Here is a 19,208-nt window from a genome sequence, read left to right as displayed (position 1 = left end):
GAAGAAAGGGATCATTTTGTAAAGTGTATTAAACTTTGATACTCAGTTCCAGTCAATACATGTAGACCAGAAAAAACTGTCTGATTTGTGCACTTGAGCAGAGTCCTCCATCTGACCCCCAGCTTCTTTCTGTAGATATATACATACATAAATATAAGTATGTTCTTAGGGCGGAATATTGCTGACCTTTTAGCTCGAGGTTTGTCGGTTGTTGTTTATTTTCTCCTCTTGCAAGTGCTATCCATGTGAGTGTGTGAAGTTTCTTTAATAAGTAAAACACAGGCCCTTTTCCTTGTTTGTTTTGTGTTAGTTTATTGTAAACAGCCATTTGTTGTAAATTATTATTGGCATTAAATTATAATTTATGATTTTCAAAGCAAAGACAAGTCCCTGTTTTATTATGCTTTAAGCATGTGTTCTAGTCACTGGAAACCTCTCTCTCACTCTCTCTGAGTTTCAGCAATGAGCTTGGGGTCTGCAAGGCAGAAAAACAGGACCCAAAATTTTTCAAACGGTTAAAACAAAACCCCTTGTATATGTTTAGAGTGGCCGGAGGAGGATCTGTTTAGAGTCTTGAGTTTGGTTTAAGTTTATTGCATTTAAAGAAAGTTTTTCTTTTCACGCTGAGTTAGAACAAAAGATCTTTGCTGCAACTGAACTGGACAAAAGACGAGGGCTGGGACCCAGCGAGTGCGTTCTGTGTGAAATTGACGAGATCTTTTTTAAAAAGCTGCTAAACATGGCGACTCTTTCCCTTTAAGTGTCTCTTTTTCCTTGCTGGGTTTTTTTTTTTTTTTTTTTTTTTTTCTTTCCATCTGATCTGAGCTCGCTTTATTTCTTTTCCCAACCCGCTCCCCCTCCCTCCCCTTGGCGCTCGGGGGGTGTGAGAGAACCCAGTTAGACGCGAAATGCAACAATAGTCCGAGGAGAGAGAGAGAGAGAGAGAGGGGCGATCGCTGCTTCTGGCCACTTTCAAACAAACCTGGGGGAAGACGGAGCTGGGTGTGTGTGTGTGTGTGTGTGTGTGTGTGCGCGCGCGCGCAGGGGGCGGGGGGTGGGGGGGATGCAGCAGCCAGTTCGCTCGGCTCGCGGTCGCCCTGCCTCGGCCTTTCTGCATTAGTTCTCTCTGGGCCGCGGAGGGGCCGGGGCTCAAAGTTAGCGGGCGGCGTCCGGGGCCGGGGCCGGGGCCTTGGCGCGGGCCGCGTGTGCATCCGCCGGGCTCGCAGGGCCGGGGGCTCCGAGCTGGCAGCCGCGCCGCACAGTGCCGCCCCCCCGCAGCCCCCGCCCCCCACTTACGTGCGGCGGAATTCCGCCAGCGCCCCCGGAAAGTCCGGGGTGCCGGGTGCCGGGCGCGCGGAGCTGCAGTCCCTGGCTGTGCACCGCGCGGCGGCGGGCGCGGGCGCGGGCGCGGGCGCGGGGGGGGCGGGGGCGGGCGGCGGTCAGGGGGAGCTCGAGCGTGTGAAACTCTGCCTCGAAGCTCGCTTTTGACTTGGTCCTATGAGCTGAGCCAACATGGCGTCTCCCATTGCACCGCGAGCGCCGGGCCGCCAGGCACGGCAGGGCCGGGTAATAGAAAACATATTGGTTACCGAAAGGAAAAAGAAAAAAAGAAAAAAAAAAAAAAAGAAAAAAAAGAGGGGAGGGGGCGGCTAAAGGCCATTTCATCTGCAGGCAGAAAACCCTCTTTGAAACTCTGGCTGGCGAGTGAGTGCGGTCCTCGAGGATTCTGTAATTAAAGCAGCAGAATTCGTAGGGAAAGGATGGGTAACGCGGCAACCCCCTCTCCCGTCGCCCCCTCCCTCCCCAGCCCTTATAATTAGCAGAGTTTATTTCGTGTCTCCCCTCCCGACGGGAGCCAAATGGGAAAGAGCGAGAAGTGTGTATCCTCGAAGCATCTGAAACGTTGGCATGGCACAGGGGGAGGGGGAGAGGCCGGTACGTACAGACCCGGGCGGTGCTCGCCTCCCTCGCCGCTCGCGAAGGCGAGGGCTGCGCCGGGGTCGCGGCGGGGCCGGGCCGGCGGGGGGTGCGGGCCGCTCAGCGCACCCTCCGGGCGTGGGCACAACTTGCCGCCCGCCTGTCAAAGTTGCAGCAGTGGCGGCTCCGAGGCGGAGGGCTGGCTGCGGGCGCGCGGCGGCCGAGGGCGCGCTCGGGGCGGGTGGTCGCGGGCCCTGCTAACGTGCGAGCTGCGTGGACAGCGCCCCTGGCAGGAGCGCGCCCTCGGCGGAGGACCCCCTTTCTTTAATAGGTTTGAGCGGGCGAGGCTGGCCGTGGGACAGATTCGGGCCTCCCAGAGAGGGTCTTCAGAGGCAGTGGATTGGCCTGGGCCGAGCTCTCAGCGGATGGGGGACTCGCCCCTTCCTTGCATCCAATTCCAGCCTGCGCCCGGGCCCGGAGACCCCTACCCGCAGCCGCCTGGGAGGGAAGCGAGGTGCTCTCTGAATTCCGGGCCTCGTCAAGATTTATTGAAGTTGGGTTTTAAAAACGTGCTTCAGATGATTTTTCCCATTTTCTCAGATTTCAAAGGCTCCCTGCAGTGCGGCTGCCTAATTAATGGTGAAATTCAACTAAATCTAATTATGCAGTAATTTTAAAGCAGTTAGTGCTGGGCGTTGGTTTGTAATAGGACCCCAGTTTTTTAAAGTTTGCGTACTGTGTTGGTTTAGGGGAAAGCCATCTTTTGTATGGCAAAGAAAGACGGGGAAATAGTTTTGCTGCAGGAACCCGTGGGCTGAGAACCGCCCCCACCCCCTCACCTCCATCCCCATCCCTGCCTCCTGTCGTCTCTCTCTCTCTCTCTCTCTCTCTCTCTCGCCCTCTCTCAAGCTCAAGCTCAAAAGCTGAGCGAGGTGCTCACCCAGCAGAGAGACCCGTTTTCGTAGTCAAAGGGGAAAGAGAATTTTTCATAAGGAAACACAAAGGGGCTTGGTATCTCTCCTCCTGGACCCATCTGTAAGGGCCCCCAAAACAGAGAAGGGACTCTCATCTTCTCTAATAGAGAACAGATTTCCTTCCCTTAACATCCATTGTCATTAAGGCGAAAAGCTGACTCTTGGAGTTATAAATCTTATCGTCCTTCTGATAACACACTTGTAATAAGTTAGCGTCCTATTCAAAGTGAATTGTAAAACTGCCTCATTTAATATGGCATCTGTGTCATTAAAACTTTTATTATTTTTTCCCCCTTGCCGTCTTGCAGGCCTGGCATTCCGTCGAGCTCTGAGGTGCCTATTGGGCCTCTGGGGTAGGGCCAAGGGGGATAAAGGTGTGAGAGATGGGCTGCCTGGTTTCAGCCTCTGGATCTTAGTCTGGGGTGAGAGACCCCTGAGGCAGAGAGGGCCTGGGGGGTGCTGTGTCCCCCTTTCCCATCCCCTGGAGCGGCCCCCTCAAAATGACGTTCCTTGAAAGAAACATGCTTGTGATTAGCTAAGCAAACACATCTGCTTTCGGAGTTGGGCCTTCGTTAATTAGCTGAACAAAGGGCCGTTTTGCTTTTTACCTTTTGCTAGGGGAGAGTGTGTTATTTCAGGAGTGTCGCCGGCCCTCCTCTTTTCAATTGCAGCCACGACGTTAATTTTATTGGGATTACTGATGGGAAATGAGGTGGCGCAGGCTTCCGAGAGGAAAAGCTTGATCATTACCCCCTTTGGAACTATATTTTTCCACCAACCTCCTGCTCGCAAGGAGGGGGTGGCGGGGGGCAAACCGCGCAGCAAGTTCGGAGCAATTGGAATCAGGCTCGCGGTGCGCTGATCTCGGGTGACAGAGCGTGTGTTGGAGCTGAACTCTATAATTTGCGCTTCTGTTCCTTTATTAGCCCTGGACAACGAACTAATGAGCTTTGGCCCAGCACAGTGTCACTTGTATTTATTTTCTTATGGCAACTTTGAGATAGCGGAAGTGTTTCTTGCCCAGAGCCAGGGAGGGCCTCGAGTCCTGACCGCTGCCTTCCTGGCCCAGGTCGGTGGCTGCGTCCCAGGGGAGCGAAGGCGCGCACAGGACTGACGGAGCTTGGCGACAGGGCCTCTAGATGAGGCCTTGGGGGCCCTCCGGAAGGCGTCAGGCCCTTTGGAGGCCCAGGCATTCCTGTAGGCCCAGCTCCTGAGGTTGAGGTCAAGGGACACAGGGCAAGACCAGGGCAGATCCCCAGGCACGAGATGGTCGAGGTGCAAAGGTGGCCTAGCACCCTCCTGGCCCTGGAAGGAGGAGGGACCCATGAGCATGACTAAGTCAGGCCAAGGAACCCTTGGAGCAGCGGGGCTATCCTACCCGTGGCCTCAGAGATTGTGTGTTTTGTGATGAAGGGGGCCTGGCTCAACTCCCTGGCTGTTTTGGGGGGTGAGAGGATGCTTTAAAAGGAGCTCTTGGGGTTCTGAAGTGCAGAGGCTCCTCTTCCCCTAGTTTGGATACTCCCAGCAGTCTCAGTTGGAGAGGCCTGGCATAAAGTAAAGGAGGTGTGGGGGGTGGGGACAGAAAAGGGTGGACCGAGGCAGTGCCAAGGTCCCTAGTGCCCTGGAAGAGAGAAAAGGAGCCCCTCTCCCCCGGCACTGCCAAGTGTGAGGGGGAGGGAGCGCCAGGTAAAGGAAAGCCCAGGGAACTGCCAAGCGAGCGGGGGGACTTCTCCGCTCCGCAGCCCGAGACGTCCTGCGGCTTTTGCCTTGCTCCCTGCCCGGCAGCCTTTGCTAATAACGCCCAGGCTCTGTGCCCCCGCCCGCCCCATCTCTGCTGGCCTCTCCTCGCTTTCTCCCTCCGCCTTACTCCCCCCTCCCCACCTCTTCCTTCCTTCCTGCAAATGGGTGTTAACGTGGGTCTTTATGTTCTGTCTATAACTAGGATGTAATCACGCGCCCCATGCCTCTCTCTAAAAGCATTTAATAAATGTCTATTAAAGCGCTACAAATGTAAGATGAATTTAGTGCCGCGGCTGCCTCCCTGAATCCGAACGGTAATGATGGATTTATCAACGGGGATTCGCCTTCAGCACAGCGAGGGAGGTTTACTCAGCAAATACGTCGGCGAGCACCCACCCAAATACAATCATTTGACCCCCCGCAGGCTCTAGCCGCCTCACCCTTTCTGCCCCGCCAGCACCGAGCAGGGAAGACCAGAGGGTTGTCGCCCCCTCTCCTGGCCTCTCGCCCCCTCCTCTGTCTCCTCTCACTCTGCAGGTCTCTTGGTGGGCGTGGGGGACCAGGCTTGGAGATTTGGAGGTAGGGAGCCGGTGGTGACAGTGTTAGATCACAGGATGAAGTGTGGGCCGGTGTTGGATTTGCGGGGAGACATCAGTGGGCGCTCCTGTAACCCTCTTGGTTTTGAAAGACTGGCAGTTGTTTCAGTCTAGGAGTGCCCACTTGAGTACCCTGACTTTGACCAAGTCTTAGGTCATGGATACTTGCTGGACCCGCAACCCTGGGCATCCATCGTTCTTAGAGGAGGCAGCTCCAAGACCGAGGCCTGGGGCCCTCTGCTCATGGAGAGGCCCCAGTGTGCCCAGAGCTGGTGCCTGACACATCCACCTTCCTTGGGCTCCCTGAACCCCACCAACCCAAAGCTGAGGCGGCTGTAATCCAAGGTTACAGTGTAGACTCAGAGGCCAGAGCAAAACTCCCAAGTCTCTTCCCCTAAACAGATCTGGCTTCTCTCCCACCTGCCCCAGCACAGCCCACCTGGCCGTCTTCAAGTGTCTGTGGCCGTGGGTTTTTAGACTTTGGCTTGGACTGGGATCGTTAACGCACACAGCCCCAGTGACCACCACCTCTTTCTTTTTGTCTTTTATCTTTCTTTTCGAGGGGGAGGAAAGTGCTGGCCTGTTCCATCAAGCCCAGTTCGCATTTGCTTTGGCCTCTGATTTCTTTCTTCTTTGGAAATTTCATTGAGATGTCTCTGTACTTCGCTTGTCAGTTATCTTTGTTCCTTTTAAATAAAGGGCTTTTAAATGGACTTATTGCTCTCAGCGTGGGTTCCTCTCTCTAAATGTTAGAAAATTGTGCCATCTACCCGCTATGCTGAGTACTGTCACACTCGGAGACCTCGGGGACCTCCGGGCCGGCTTCAATGCTTGCCGTGTCAGGGGCCGCGGGTGGCAGGAGGAGGGGGCGGCTCACGTGGATTTTTACAGATCCCCGCCCGCAGTCGGCCCGCGTAGCCCCGCCGGGGCACGGCCCGCACCCCGCGCAGCCGCCGGCTTGGCGGCAGCGGCTGATCCCCAACCGAAGCGCAGGCGTGGTTGGGACCCTCGTTTTCTCCGAGATGCCCCGGGCCGGGGAGGGCAGAGGGGGGTGCCGGGCTGGTTCAGACGGGACAGCCGCTGGGGGTCGAGGCTGGTGGAGGACAAAGCTGCGGCGGGCGGAGGGGCAGGGGGCGACTCGGTGGCGCAGCTTTGGGGAGCTCCTGCCCGCCTCCCGCTCCCCCTCTCCCTCGGGAGAAGCCGGGCTGAGGCCGGTGCAGAGCGACGGCCGCCGCCGAGTGGCTTCCCAGTCTCGGGGGGAGAGAGGAGAGCTTGGGCCAGGCAGTTAGGCTGCAACTTTCAGCTCCGTTTCCCAGGCTGGAGAGATCTCTGGTGTCTTTTGGAAGGCCAGCACTTCCTTTTTCCCTTTAGGGCAGTGGGGTTTAGATGCACCGGCGCTTGAACAAGTCAGATGGCTGATGTGGGGTCCTCTCACCCCGACCCCTCCTCTGCAAAACGTCCTTCCCGCAACCGCAGGCTCTTTTTTTGAATGAGTTAAAATGGATTAACAGTTTAGATTTTATTATGTGGCTACCTCTCTGAGATGGCGTTTTTTTTTTTTTTTTTTTGGTTTTTTTTTTTTTTTTTAACCCATTAGGGGTATTAGCTAAGATTTCCAAGTGTCAGTTAGGTATTTATGCTTGTGTGTGTGGGGGAGATTCTCCGATACGGTTTATGACTTTTATTACATGTTTCACACTGTTCGAGAAATGGAGTTTTAAGCAACATACAATTAAATCTATATTGCTCTTTGGAAAAGGGCCAAGGAACTCGACAATCAATTAGTTTAGATCTTTTGATACTTGTTGCTAAAATCAAAGTGTAAAACTACAACTCCAAGGTATAGCAGCTCCCTCATTTTCCCTAAGGTCATGGAGCCACCACCACGTACGAAATGGCAGCTGCTTTTTCTTCCTCCCCTAGTTGTTTTTCCTGATCATTCTGCACCGTTGAGGGTTTAAAGAATCAGGCTGTTTTCTATGTTTTGCTTCTTTTTCTCTCTCTTACAGTGGTCTTTCATCTCCTGCCTTCCCATCCAGGTTGTGTTTTTTAAAATACATTCCTTTTAAATTTGTATTATTTGAAAAATGAATTTTCCACTTACCCTCTCTCTCATCCCTACCCCCCCACACACACACTAAGAAGGGAAACTGTGTTGTTTAATAACCACAATAATAAAGCGGTTTCTAGACAAAGGCAAAATTATATTCTTTATAACCACAACAGGATGGGAATTCTCTCTCTCTCTTTCTCTTATCTCTGTCTCTTTAAATAAGCAGCTTAGGAAATATAATCTCTGCCATTGAACAGAAACTGCTTCCTTCTTGAAAATGCCACCGTTCCACTTCCCTGGCTCTCTCTGGGCAAATCCCCTCCACTGCCTGGCAGGCATCTGCTTGCCCTTGGTCCTGAGCATGGGGTTGGAGGAGGCTCTGGAGAGACCAGGGCTCAGGAAAAAGTTTCTGGGTCCTGCCCGCCTGTACCAGGCAGCTGAAGCAGGGCTGATTCCAAGTTCCAAAGAGGGACTTGCTAATTTATTAAATAATTCCCACTTCTCTCCATCTTCTCCCCGCAACTACCCAGGTTCCTAAACGGATAGGGGAGGGATCTGGGATGACACATCTATTCCCCCCCATTTCCTTTTCCTCTTTCCAGCACCACCCCCCACCCCTTCACCAGCCTCATCACTAATTTAAAAACCCCGTGGCTTGGGGACTGAGCAGTCCAGTCATTGAACTGTCAATCTTCACCGGGATGGAATGTCTAGAATATCCTCTCTTCTCCAAAAACAGGCTCTAAACCAAGTGAAGCAATTGGGCATAGTGCCATTAACCTCCCTCCAGAAGCCTTCCTTTTCCTACCAGGGAATGAGGACCCCTTGGGACTGGAGGGACCTTTGCCTCCACCCAGTGCCGTGGGCCTGCTAGGTTGCCTTCGACCTTGCTCCTTGCCGGCGTGCCCATCTCTATGCCACTGCCCTAATTGTAAAGAAGGTCTGGGAAACATTTTCTCTGCGCTAATTTTATATTTCCCCTTTCCCCCTTGCAACATTAAACATAATTTTGTGCTGTCACTGTCACTAAGACTGTGGTTTGTTGATGTCTCTACTTGGAAACAGGACCCCTTCACTTCCAACAGGGAGTCCTCCCCATGCAGCCTCTGGGAGGCCCCTTCTCCATCAGTGACTTTAGGGTTTCTGTGAAAAGGCTGTGTGTGTGGGGGGGGGGCAGGGTGGGGAGAGACCCCAGCAATAAAGGCCAGAAGGGTCCCTAACAGAACCCCACAATCATTTCAAACCCTCTTTCTCTATGACAGCAGGAGCAAATGTGTTTTTGATGTGCGTTTGGTTGTTGACGTGTTTGTTTAATAAAATCCCTGTGTGTGTGTGTGTGTGTGTGTGTTTTAATGCCTCCGTGTCTGTGACGTGTAACAACAGCCACTCCACTTTTCAAATTTCCCTTTGAATTTCTCTTTTGGTTTGTTTGTTTTGGTGGCTGTCCTCTTCAACTTCTCTCTCTCTGTTCTTTGTCCCTCCTCCCCACCGTCCCCACCCTACCCCCATATATTTTCTCTGGCTAAGAAATAATCCTCTGGCCCAGTGGCCACGTTCCTGAAGATAAAATCCATTTATCCCTTGTGTTGCCTCACCAAGGCCCAGTTATCCGGGGCCTTGTGGTGACAGACGGGAGCAAGGGAGATGAAGATATTTCTCATTTCCCAGGCCCTACTTCTCCCTTCTTTTAAAGTGCCAGCCTGGGGGTGCTCCACAGTTGAACAAATGCACCCAATGTCTCGAGGTTTGCTCTCTCCGACTGGTTGCAGTTCTGCCTGCTTTCATTTGTTTTCCTTTTCTTTGGAGGAGCAGCTAGTTACTCTCCACAACAGGGTTTCAGAGCTTGTTTGCCCCAAGACTGGTGGGTTTCAGAGCGATTATCTCATTTCGCTGGTGCAGAGCGAAGCCGCTTGCAGCCCCTGGGTCAGGCATTCAATGGAGGGCCCATGTCACAGACCCAACTCGAAGGTTAATTTTCCCTCATTAGCATCTCCATAGTTCTCTCCTAGCACAGGATCTCAGGTCCTTGCCTGCTGTCTTCTCCCTGTTCCCCCCTGAAGTCTCTGGCATATTCATTCTCTCTCTCTCTCTTTCTCTCTCTTTCTCTCTCTTTCTCTCTCTCGGTCTCCTCTACACAATCTTATATTCTGCAGGTTCCCATTGGATCCATAGAGTCTGATCATTGAAAACCCATCTCATCAATTTCCAGTTTGCCTACTTTTATCCTAGAGCCTCTTTCCTCCATCCACATCTCTCTCTCTCCCTCTCTCTCCCCTCCACCTCATTTACAAACGTATTCTGCTTTATTTGAATTAGTTCTCTTCTCCCCTTTTACTTTATCCCCCGCCCCTTATTCTTTCATTCACTGCTAGTAAAAGCAAAAGATACAAAATGGCAAAGTTCAGCTGGGTGTGCATGGGGGAGCCAACCATCCCAGCCACCTAGAAAGAGGCTGGAGATTTGTAATGACAGAAGAAACAACAAAGAAAAGAGAATTGCATTTGCGGCTTAAGTGGTCCAGTGTGTTTGTGTGTCTATATGTGTGTGTGTTTTTAAGATTTCTTTGAACTGCTTTTGTGCTGACTCCACAGAGGCATTTGCCGAAGCCAGTCACGGTATAGGAACTTTGAGTTAACCTCTTATATCAAATGAATCTTTTCATTTAGAGACCAATAAATCTCAATCTCTAGCTACCTTTTGTAGCCTAAGCTCAATGAGACAAGGACTGAGGTTTATAATAAAGACCAGATAAAGTTTGCCTAAGTTATCCCCCCGCCCCCTCATCCCTTTTCTAACCAATCTGAAAATTCCTCCATCCAACAAATAAAAGTTAGGAAAATAGCAGCTTTTCCTCAGCGAGCAGAAGGTTGGAAATTTCTTTACCTTTTCACAGCAAGGCTGTTGACTGAAGTGGCTTTCCAAGCTCAGACATTGAAATGATTTATAGTTTTTCAACAAGTCATTATTTTGGTGTGTTGTTTAGGTGGGGCTGAGGCAATCTAATAATCAATGTAAGACTGGGGAAGAGGATTGTCTGTGACCAAGAGAAGAGTTAACACCAGAAACATGAAAGCCAGCCCGGTCTCCAGGGATGGAATTTGGGAAAGAGCCTGCACACGTCTGCTCCTAGACTATAAAGAAATACATTGTTAACAACAACAAAACAGACAATGCCCTGAGCTCTGCCTTGATTCAGAGCTGAGCTACTTTCAAGATTTTTTAGCAGCACTGTTCATTTTGATGGGGTTTCTGGGCCATTTGAAATTCAACCTTTAGCCAGCCTGCTCATTGGGGTATGGTTACTACCCTTATGATTTACTACCCCTCCTCCTATATTTTCTTTATTTTCTGATGGCCCCCCATGGGGCTAATCTTTTTTTTCCCCTTTCTTTTATATTTTCCAGTTTTGTTCTTCCCACTAACGACTCAGTGTTTTTCCTGTTTCTACTGATCACTCATTTGCTTCCTTTCTCTCTTTCCTTCCTTAAGAGACAGAGGAAAATAAAAGGAATGGGAGGGGGATTTCCAAATGGTTTCTCTCTAAGTGTTATTAATTACTGCTACAAGGAAGGTGATTCTTAACTAATAACAAAGTTGTAAATTACCACTGACTTTCAAATATTTCTCCTTTGTCAGCTCTGATTGATTTGATTAATATTCCGCTCTTTGAAATAATTTTAGCCACACTTAACGATCAGCTTTATCCATGAAGCAAAGAGCAGACCGTCACCCCTGCACCAGGACTCTGTCCCTCTTGTTTTACTCTTCATGTGAAGTTTTGATTTCCATCTTGAGGCCTGATTTGGACTGGAAAGCAGTGCTGGAAAGGTTTACGGGCAGTTAAAACTGCAAGGATGGAGTGGACTGGCATATACCTGTGGTATACCTGTGGATGTTTAGAGACTTATATGTAATTTTGGGAGCACTGTTAAGGAAATTAATCGTATTGAGAGAACCAAACAATATCATTTCCTAGGTCTCCTGAACATGTTTTTCCCCCTCCAGACTCAAGGCTAAAGGAATGGGCCTTTAAAGGATTCCTAAATTCAGGATGCCCACCTAAACCAAGCCCGTCTCTCCTTATCCTCCTCCTTAACATTTCTATGAAAGAGCAAGCCTACTCTCTGCTCACCTGTGAAAGATGGGGATTACTGGAGGGAGGGGGGAAGATGTCTGCATTTGGGGGGCAGAGTCAAAGCTACTCCCAGGACAGGAGCACTGGGAAGACCTCACATTTTGGGGATGGGATTATATTTTGCAAAGGTCTCTTTCCCTTCCACCATCATATCCAGAATGCAATTTTTGAAGCTATCAATACCCGCTGCCTCCAATACCTCTCGAGTTTTAATCTTAATTATATTATTAAGTGAAGTACTGTGCTGTCAGGGAATTGAACATGATTTATGACGTCTGCCTATTAAAGGATCGATTGTGAATATCGCTACTATCATCTATCAATATTCTTAGGCCTGGGGTATTTCTTGCTCCACGGTTGTTATTTGTAATACCGAAATGATAGACTGCAGGAAAAGGCTATTTCTTCTTCGCAGGACTAGCTTTCCAGGTGCAGCAGGGAGTCGGTGTGGGGAGGCAGGAGACACTGCATGTTCCAACCACATCTCACACCCAGAGAGATTCTTAAGATTTATTTTTTAAAAATGTTAAAACCAGTGAAATCTCCCTTAGGTCTACTAGAAGAAGGAAAGCCAGAGTCGTTTTTAGGGAAAGAAGTAACCTCCGTAGTTCGATATTAGGGGGCGAGCCTTCTCCAGCTGCCAGGTGATTTGCAAGAAGACTAGAAAGAAAAAGCCAGTGACGAAGGGCCCCCTTTCTACGAAAATATCTAGATGGGGGCCGGTGGGGAGTGTTGGAAGGCAGACTATATATTTTTGGAGCAGATGCCCGGGCCCTGCCTACACCCTTGGACTCGGAGGTGCCCAATTTCTGGGATTAATCAAAGCTCTCTACTCCAAGCCACCGCTGCAACGACACTTCCACCTGCTGCCTCCTCCTCTGCATAGGTGGAGGCGGGTGCGAAACGCGCCTGGCTAAGCCTGGAGGAGCCCGAGCGCAGGCCTTTTGTCTCCAGACAGAACGCAGCGCCTGTTTTTATTTTTCCACCCTCTTGGGGCACAGCACTGGGTCACCGGCGAGTCTCAGTCCCTGCTTTAGGGGGATGGGAGGAAGAGGCCGTGAATGCAGCAAAACTCGTGCTCTCGAGAGTGGCCTCTGACGGGAAGCTGGAGAAACCCTGCGGGGTGTGGTGCAGCCCGGGGCGGCCGGAGTGCTCAAGGGCCGCCAGGCTTGCGCCCTGCTGCTGCCCAGGGCGCGCACCAGGCCTGGGAGGCCAGAGACTCCTTCCTTTGCTGCCTCGGCCCTTGGAGTCTGTCAAGCGCTCCCTGGCACCGCGAGGGAGGCGCACTTCGCCTGGAGCACAAGTGAAGCCGCGACCCGGGAGGCGCAGGACGCGCGGGGGCCGGAGGCCTGGCTGGGAGCCTGGCCTTGGTGCACGGAGCGTTCGCCATCCGCCGGGGCCGGGCCTTCGCGGCCTTCACTGCCCAGTCTACTTTCCTCCAGGGTTCCAGTGCGAAGAAGTGGGAATGCCACTGGAACCTGTTAGGCCTTCCCTCTGGCCGGCCACAGGCTACCGCAGGCAGGGACGGAGGACGCCTCGGCCAGGCTCCTGGCTGCCTGCAGCGCCCCGCCTCTCCTGGTCCGGAGATTGAGTTCCGGGGCAGAAACCTCTACCCCTTCACCCAACCGCACCTACCTACCTACCTGCCTGCCTGCCCTATCCCGGCCTCCCTGCTCCGAGGCCTACCTTGGGGACTATGGCTTTGCTCTCCGATTTAGAGGCCCCCAGGGGTATGGCACAATGACTGGTACATAGTAAACACTCAATAAATGTTAGCTGTTGTAATCATGAGGCATATCAGGTCTCCTCCATGGGCATCTCAGTATCTCACACACGTTTATCACAGACCCAGTTACTGCATAGCTGGAGTCCGGAGGACCTCGACTGGTGCCCAGGGATTAGCCAGCTACCCCTGCCCCCTAGGAGTCCTGGAGCCATAGCCCTCCACCCTAAAATGTCTGTAGAACACTCAAGGCCTCGGTGGGTCTTCCCCTCACCCCTGGGGTGTCTGTCCAGGCCTGGGCCACCCTGAGAGGAAGACACTGAAGCCCCCGAAGCAAATGTCAGGAGGTCCCTCTTGCACTCTGCCTAGGCCAGCGCCAGAACAGGGCAATTTCTGTTAAATAAGAACATGCTGGGACCAGGGGTGGTGGGTTGTCGTTTAAAAACAAACCATTAAAAAGGGACCCTTTGGTGAGGAACACACACACACACACACACACACACACACACAGTGTGTGTTCCTCACCAAAGGGTCCCTTTTTAACAGTGTGCGTGTGTGTGTGTGTGTGTGTGTGTGTGTGTGTAACAGGGAGTGGAGATCAGGGGCAGGCCAAGGCAGGAGGAGCAATAGTAGATGAGTCAGAAGCAGAGGACTGACACCTTTTTCTTCCAGAAACAATTCTTTGGGTAAGCTTTTAATCGCCAGGCCGAAAGGAATGAGTTGTCGGAGACAGAACCACCCAATACACACACAACGCCGTGTAGCCTGGTTTTACTTTTCGACCTTAAGTAAACACAACTGCGTCTTCCTGATCCTTCTTATTATCGGTGATCCTAAAAGTATTGTTATTTTGCCAACAACATCTTAGTTCTAGATGGCCCTCAGAGCAGGGCCGGAGCCACGCCCAGGACGGCGGTCACCTGCTGCGCTGAGGCTGGGACTTGGGGCCCTTCATCTCCGCTTCCCTCCCCCACCCCCCCAGGCTGATGGGTATTCTTGGATGTGGACCCCTTTAAAAATGACAAATGTCTTGTCAATACAAACCATCCATCCTCTCTTGCTTTCTCATCATTTTTCGGCGCCAGGAGGGACCCAGGCGCAGGCCCAGCGGCGCGTGTCCCGCGGCCCGCGTTGTACCGTAATCGCCAAAACCTTGGCCTAATTTGCAACTACTGTATCTCGAGCGAAGGAGTCCGCGAGAAATCAGTGGCCCAAGGAGCTAGATTTAAGCTTTGGAGGATCAGAAATTAAGGGACTGTAAGGAGGATGCGATTCACTGGATTCTCTCCTCGCCCCCCCCCCCCCACGCGAGCCGAAGTCTCCCCCTCCGCCTTCGGGGACGCGGCCCTGATGTCTCCGCGGGCTGAGTCCCGGGGCTCGCCTCCGCGGCCCCGCGCCCCTGCGCCTGGGGCGCCCTCCGACTGGCTTCTCCCGGCCCCCGGGAGGAGGCGCTGGTGCCCGGGTCGGCCTCGCGTCCCTCCCAGCCGGCGTCCCGGAGCCCCCATTCACAAAGCCCGGCATGGAGGAGGCGACACACGCGCGCACACACACACACACACACACACACACACACACGGCGAAGAGGGGAGTTTGATCTTGTCTCATTGGCGTCTCGGGCCTGAAAGGAAAATCGTTTGGGTAAACAGCCAAGCTTCCAGGCTTAACGCCCGGCTCCCGCCCCCGCCCCTCCGCCCCCTCCCGCCTCCCCCACTCCCCTTCAACCCCACCCGCCACCCGCACTCCGCTCCGCCGCCGGGCCCCGAGCGAGCTCCGCGCGCCCGGGCGGGAGCCGAGGGCTCCCCGGGTTCAAAGGGCGGCGCAGCCCCGAGGGAATGCCCTCCTCGCTGTGCCCCGGGGGGCAGAAGCGGACTGCAGGGCGGTGGGACCGGCCTGGGCCACGGTAGGAACCGCGAAACCTCCCGCTTCCCTAGCTAGAGCGAGCTGGCCCCGGGGGAGGGCGCCGGGGAGATCCGAGCCCGGAGGGACCTCTCCGCCAGGACGCAGCCGAGGGCCGAGGCCGAGCCTGGGCCGCGGGCTGCGCCTCGGCGCTCCGCCACGGCCCCCGCGGGGCAGCCTGGCCCCCCGGGCTGTCACAGGCGTGTGTTCGTGTGTGGCACGACCGCGGGCGGGGGCCGTGAGCCTCTGCGGGCCGCGCTGCGCTCCGCACCCCCTTGGGCGATCGCCGGGCCCCCACCTCCTTCCGAGCGGCCTCCAGGAAAAACCTTTAATCAGATATTAAGCGTTTTGCGAAGTTTGATTCTTTCCAAAGGACAGTTCTTCAGCTAACTGGCTGTAAACATAATTAATAGTTATTAACATGCAAAAATGGAAAAAAAAAAAAACCCTGTGGTGTTTGAAAGGATATGGGTCTCTCTCTAGCTCACTCTCAAGCCTGGAGAGAACACTGAAATATGAAAATATCCCGATCAGATTATTAGACCTGATTCTACAGTGGTTCCCCTCCCCCCTTTCACTAATGAAATTCCTCTCTCTTCTCCCTTTCTGTCTCCTGTTCTCGCTCTCTTTCTCCTTCTCCCAGTCTCAATCTCGCTCTAATCCAGGAGTCATTAGCAACACCCTCTGGCTACATGTTTTGCATCAGTGAAACATTGTGACACAGTTGTAATACAAACTCTGCCGCCTTGCACTGCATCTTGCGGTAGGAAGTGTAATAGCAATAAAAATCATTTTTCATCTCCCGGCATTATTCGGTGAAAAAAAAACAAACCAGAAAATCTGAATGTGAGAAGAGGAGGGGTGGGGGAGAGAGAAATGAAGGGAGGTAAAGAAGAAGGGAGCGAAGGAGAGAGGAAGAAAGAAAGAGAGAGGGGCAAACCTTTCTAATTTAGAGACTCCCCTTCTCCAAACCGTAGGCAGGTAGATTCAAGTATTTCATGTTCTAATACTCTACTTTCTTCTTTTTGGGTCCGTGTTCCTCACTGTTTTCCCTCAGTGGATCCCAGGACCCTCCCAGCAACTGCCTCTTAGCTCCCAAGATCTCTCAGCAGCTTCCTTCTCCCCAAGGTAGCATTCCTCCAGGCAAAGAAAACCTCTGGACTCCTCAGCTAGCCAGGAGGAGGGATCCTCAGTCAAGTCCTGCTAAGAAATGGGGGCCTCTTTCCTGTATGGTCTATTAAGAATCTTTCCTAGCCTGGTGGAGAAGGGACAAATAATCAGAAAACCAAGTTGGTTTTTTTGTTTGTTTGTTTTTGTTTTTGTTTCCTGGCACAGCCCTGTAGGTTTTGAGCAAGGGTGGGGGGCTCTCTGAGAGTCTCTGAATCTGCAATGAGGAGTGTTGGTTACCGGGACGAAGGAGCACTCCCTCCATCAAAAACCACTCTGAATTTAGCGAGGGCAAAGATTCAAAAAAGAGTCTATACGTTGGGTTTGCTCAAGCAGGAAAATGCAGAGGCTTATACATTACCACATATACACTCTTCCCAATGCCCATGGTTCCCAGTTCAGCCATCATTATACGTGGGATCCGCTGAGATCCTTAAAACAAAACCAAAAACAAACTTGTAGTTAAAGATACATTAGAAAAAGGACTATGCCCTGCCCCTCCCCCCGCAAAAAAAAAAAAAAAAAAGAAACGACACAAATTCTCTCAGGACCACAAGGTAGATGTTCTGCTTTTAACATCATGTCTGGAATCTTCACAGAAATAAAACTTGTTTTGTGAAATTTGTTTTTACCTGTGACATCTATCTCTGGGATGGTGCACTTTGAAGACAAATTGAAGCAAAGATTCACCGTATAAGTGAATTAATTTTTCTGTGTGTTCTTTTTGTTTTTTTTTTTTTTAGTTGTGAGGGCTTGAGAGTGGGGCAAACCTCTCAGGTTGCCAACTGGATGAGATAGGGTCCCATGCAGTTGTAATTTGTACCGCTGGCGGTTGCTGCTTTCACCTGCCGACAGGTGCATATATTTAGGGGCTGCATTGTGTGGTGATTTTGTCAGCAGAGCCGAAGGCTGTGGGGCACTGAGGTTTAGGCTGGCCACTGGCATGGCATGGCAGGGCAGAGACACTCTAACGTCTGCCTGACCAGGATGACGGAATTTGGGTGGAAGGGTAATTGGAAAGAGATGACTTCATAGGTCTCATTCGAAATATTTGCATCGGCCTCAGCTGGGTGGCCCGAACTCTGCAGCCCGAACCCAGGGCCTCCAAGAAGACGTCGCTCATTTAGTCTATCTTTCCTATCAAAGCAGCGTCACCGCTTAGACTTGGTGAAACTGTACCTATATATTTTCTCTTCCTCCTGCTATTTCCCCTTCATCCCGGTGCAGACATCGTGCGATACGTCGGTCGCAGAGAATGGGTTTTAACCGGTTGGAAGAAGGCCTGTGCATTTGGGCTTCTCTAAAGGTCTTGATGAAGGGAAAAGTCCGGTGACGGTCAAGTTAGGCTGCAGGAGGCTGGGAGCACGGCCGTGCAATTCCGGTTTCCGCAGCGAGGTGGCGCTCCAGGGCACGGCAGCGCAGCAGCCGGCGGCCGCCGAGCGCGCCGGCCGCGTTCCCGCAGCGAGGCAGGGGCGGCCGGGCCGGGTGCACGCGGCATCCTCTCGCCTCGGCACCCGGAGTCGGAGGGCGCCCGGAGCCTCTGGGCCAATCGGCCCGCAGGGTGGGCGAAGGTCTAAGGCCACGGCCCGGGGCGCGGGGAGGCTGGCGGCGGCGGGGACCCACGACCCCGCCGAGGCCGGCGCGCACTGCAGGCGCTGGGGCTCCGGGGCTCCGCGAAGTTCGCGATCGCGGGGGGACCCGGGCGGGGCGGACGCGAGGTGCGGGGACCTCCGGGCCTCCGGGACCCGCGCGCGGGGCTTCGGCCTCTGCCCAGGTGGGGGAGCCCAGCCCCCGACACGCCAGGGAGTCGCCCAACCCCTCCACCCCGGGGTCGGGAGACTTCGCTGCTTCTTTCTTTTTTTCTTGTTTTAAGAAATAAATAAATAAAGGAAAGAAAATCTTATGCACTTGATAGTGCTTTGTCCTCCAAACTGGCAGTTCTCCTGTTCGCTTGGTTTTTCTTTTTCTTTCCCGGATTTTTCCTGTCCTTCCCTGCTCATTCTTTACTTTTCCCCCCTCACTTTCTTTTTTCTTTTTTTTCCTTTTTCTTTCTTTCTCCCCCCCCCCCCAACTTCTAAGAGACAGGTCTGTGTGAGTGGATGGGAGAAGGAGAGAGAGAGCAAGGGGGTGGCACCGTCCTAGAAGACCCAGCATTGGCAAACGGCAGCAAAATTGAAGAGGAAACTATTTTGATTTATTGAACACACTTCCATCCTTGCGATTTCGTTTCCACACTTCTGCCTTCCGTGGGTATCTAACAAGCTCTAGGTCAACGATGACCGGCAAGGAGGGCCTTTCACCAGGCCACACTCAACCTGTGGTCGCCGGGGCCCTTTGAAACCATTTTTGAAACGACAGAAGTAATAATAGGAATAGTCAAAATGAGCAGCATTCCCATTCTGTATGAATTTCCTCACGGGTTTGCAGCCCGGCTCTGTGCAGCGGGAGCACAGGGAGCAGCGCTTCAGTTAGGCTGGGCCCTCTTTCCAGCAGTTGGTACCATCGGAACGCCTTGACCAGTGAGCCACCACCCTCTGCAGTGGCCTTGGGCACCCGGCCTGGATGGTGGCAGCCGCTGGGAAGCTTTGCTGAGCCAGCACCCTACCGCCTACTCCCTACCAGCAGCACTTCTTTTAGCCGGTATTTCTGGCCACCTCACATTCCTTGAAGTTTTGTAGTATAAATGCAGGAATTTTCAGCCCAATTTAGAAGTCTACAGAAACTCAGAGGGTCAGGTCATTAGGAATGTTAACGTAGCGACCAAGAATTATAAACATGATCTGAAAGTCTCTTCCAATTCATTTCTTCAAGTATTTATTTGAGTTAAGTGATGAAAAGTGACAGTTGTGAAATAGACAGCTTTTAAAAGTAATGAAGTCAGATGAGGCTTTAACCTGTCGATTGCTATAAATCAACTTTGAAAAAGACGAATGAAGAATATTATTTGGGCGCCTAACAGCCAACATTTGCTGTGCGGGTAGGGGGTCCTGGAGTTGGCCTGCGAGAA

General features: G+C 52.4%; 1 long non-coding RNA gene across 1 annotated transcript in view; it reads left to right on the top strand.

Annotated features, from left to right (window-relative positions):
* The first annotated feature begins 14,890 nt into the window (after positions 1 to 14,890).
* Positions 14,891 to 19,208, top strand: part of LOC144297022 (uncharacterized) — a 39,926-nt gene continuing 35,608 nt past the window's right edge. Inside the window, exon 1 of the long non-coding RNA XR_013364061.1 lies at positions 14,891 to 15,038. This is a non-coding gene — a long non-coding RNA (uncharacterized LOC144297022). The remainder of the gene's footprint in view (positions 15,039 to 19,208) is intronic.

Source organism: Canis aureus, chromosome 2, assembly GCF_053574225.1.
Source record: "Canis aureus isolate CA01 chromosome 2, VMU_Caureus_v.1.0, whole genome shotgun sequence".
In the NCBI taxonomy this organism is placed as follows: Eukaryota; Metazoa; Chordata; class Mammalia; order Carnivora; family Canidae; genus Canis; species Canis aureus.
Note: the sequence above shows the minus strand (reverse complement) of the source record. Positions and strands in the feature narration are given on the sequence as shown.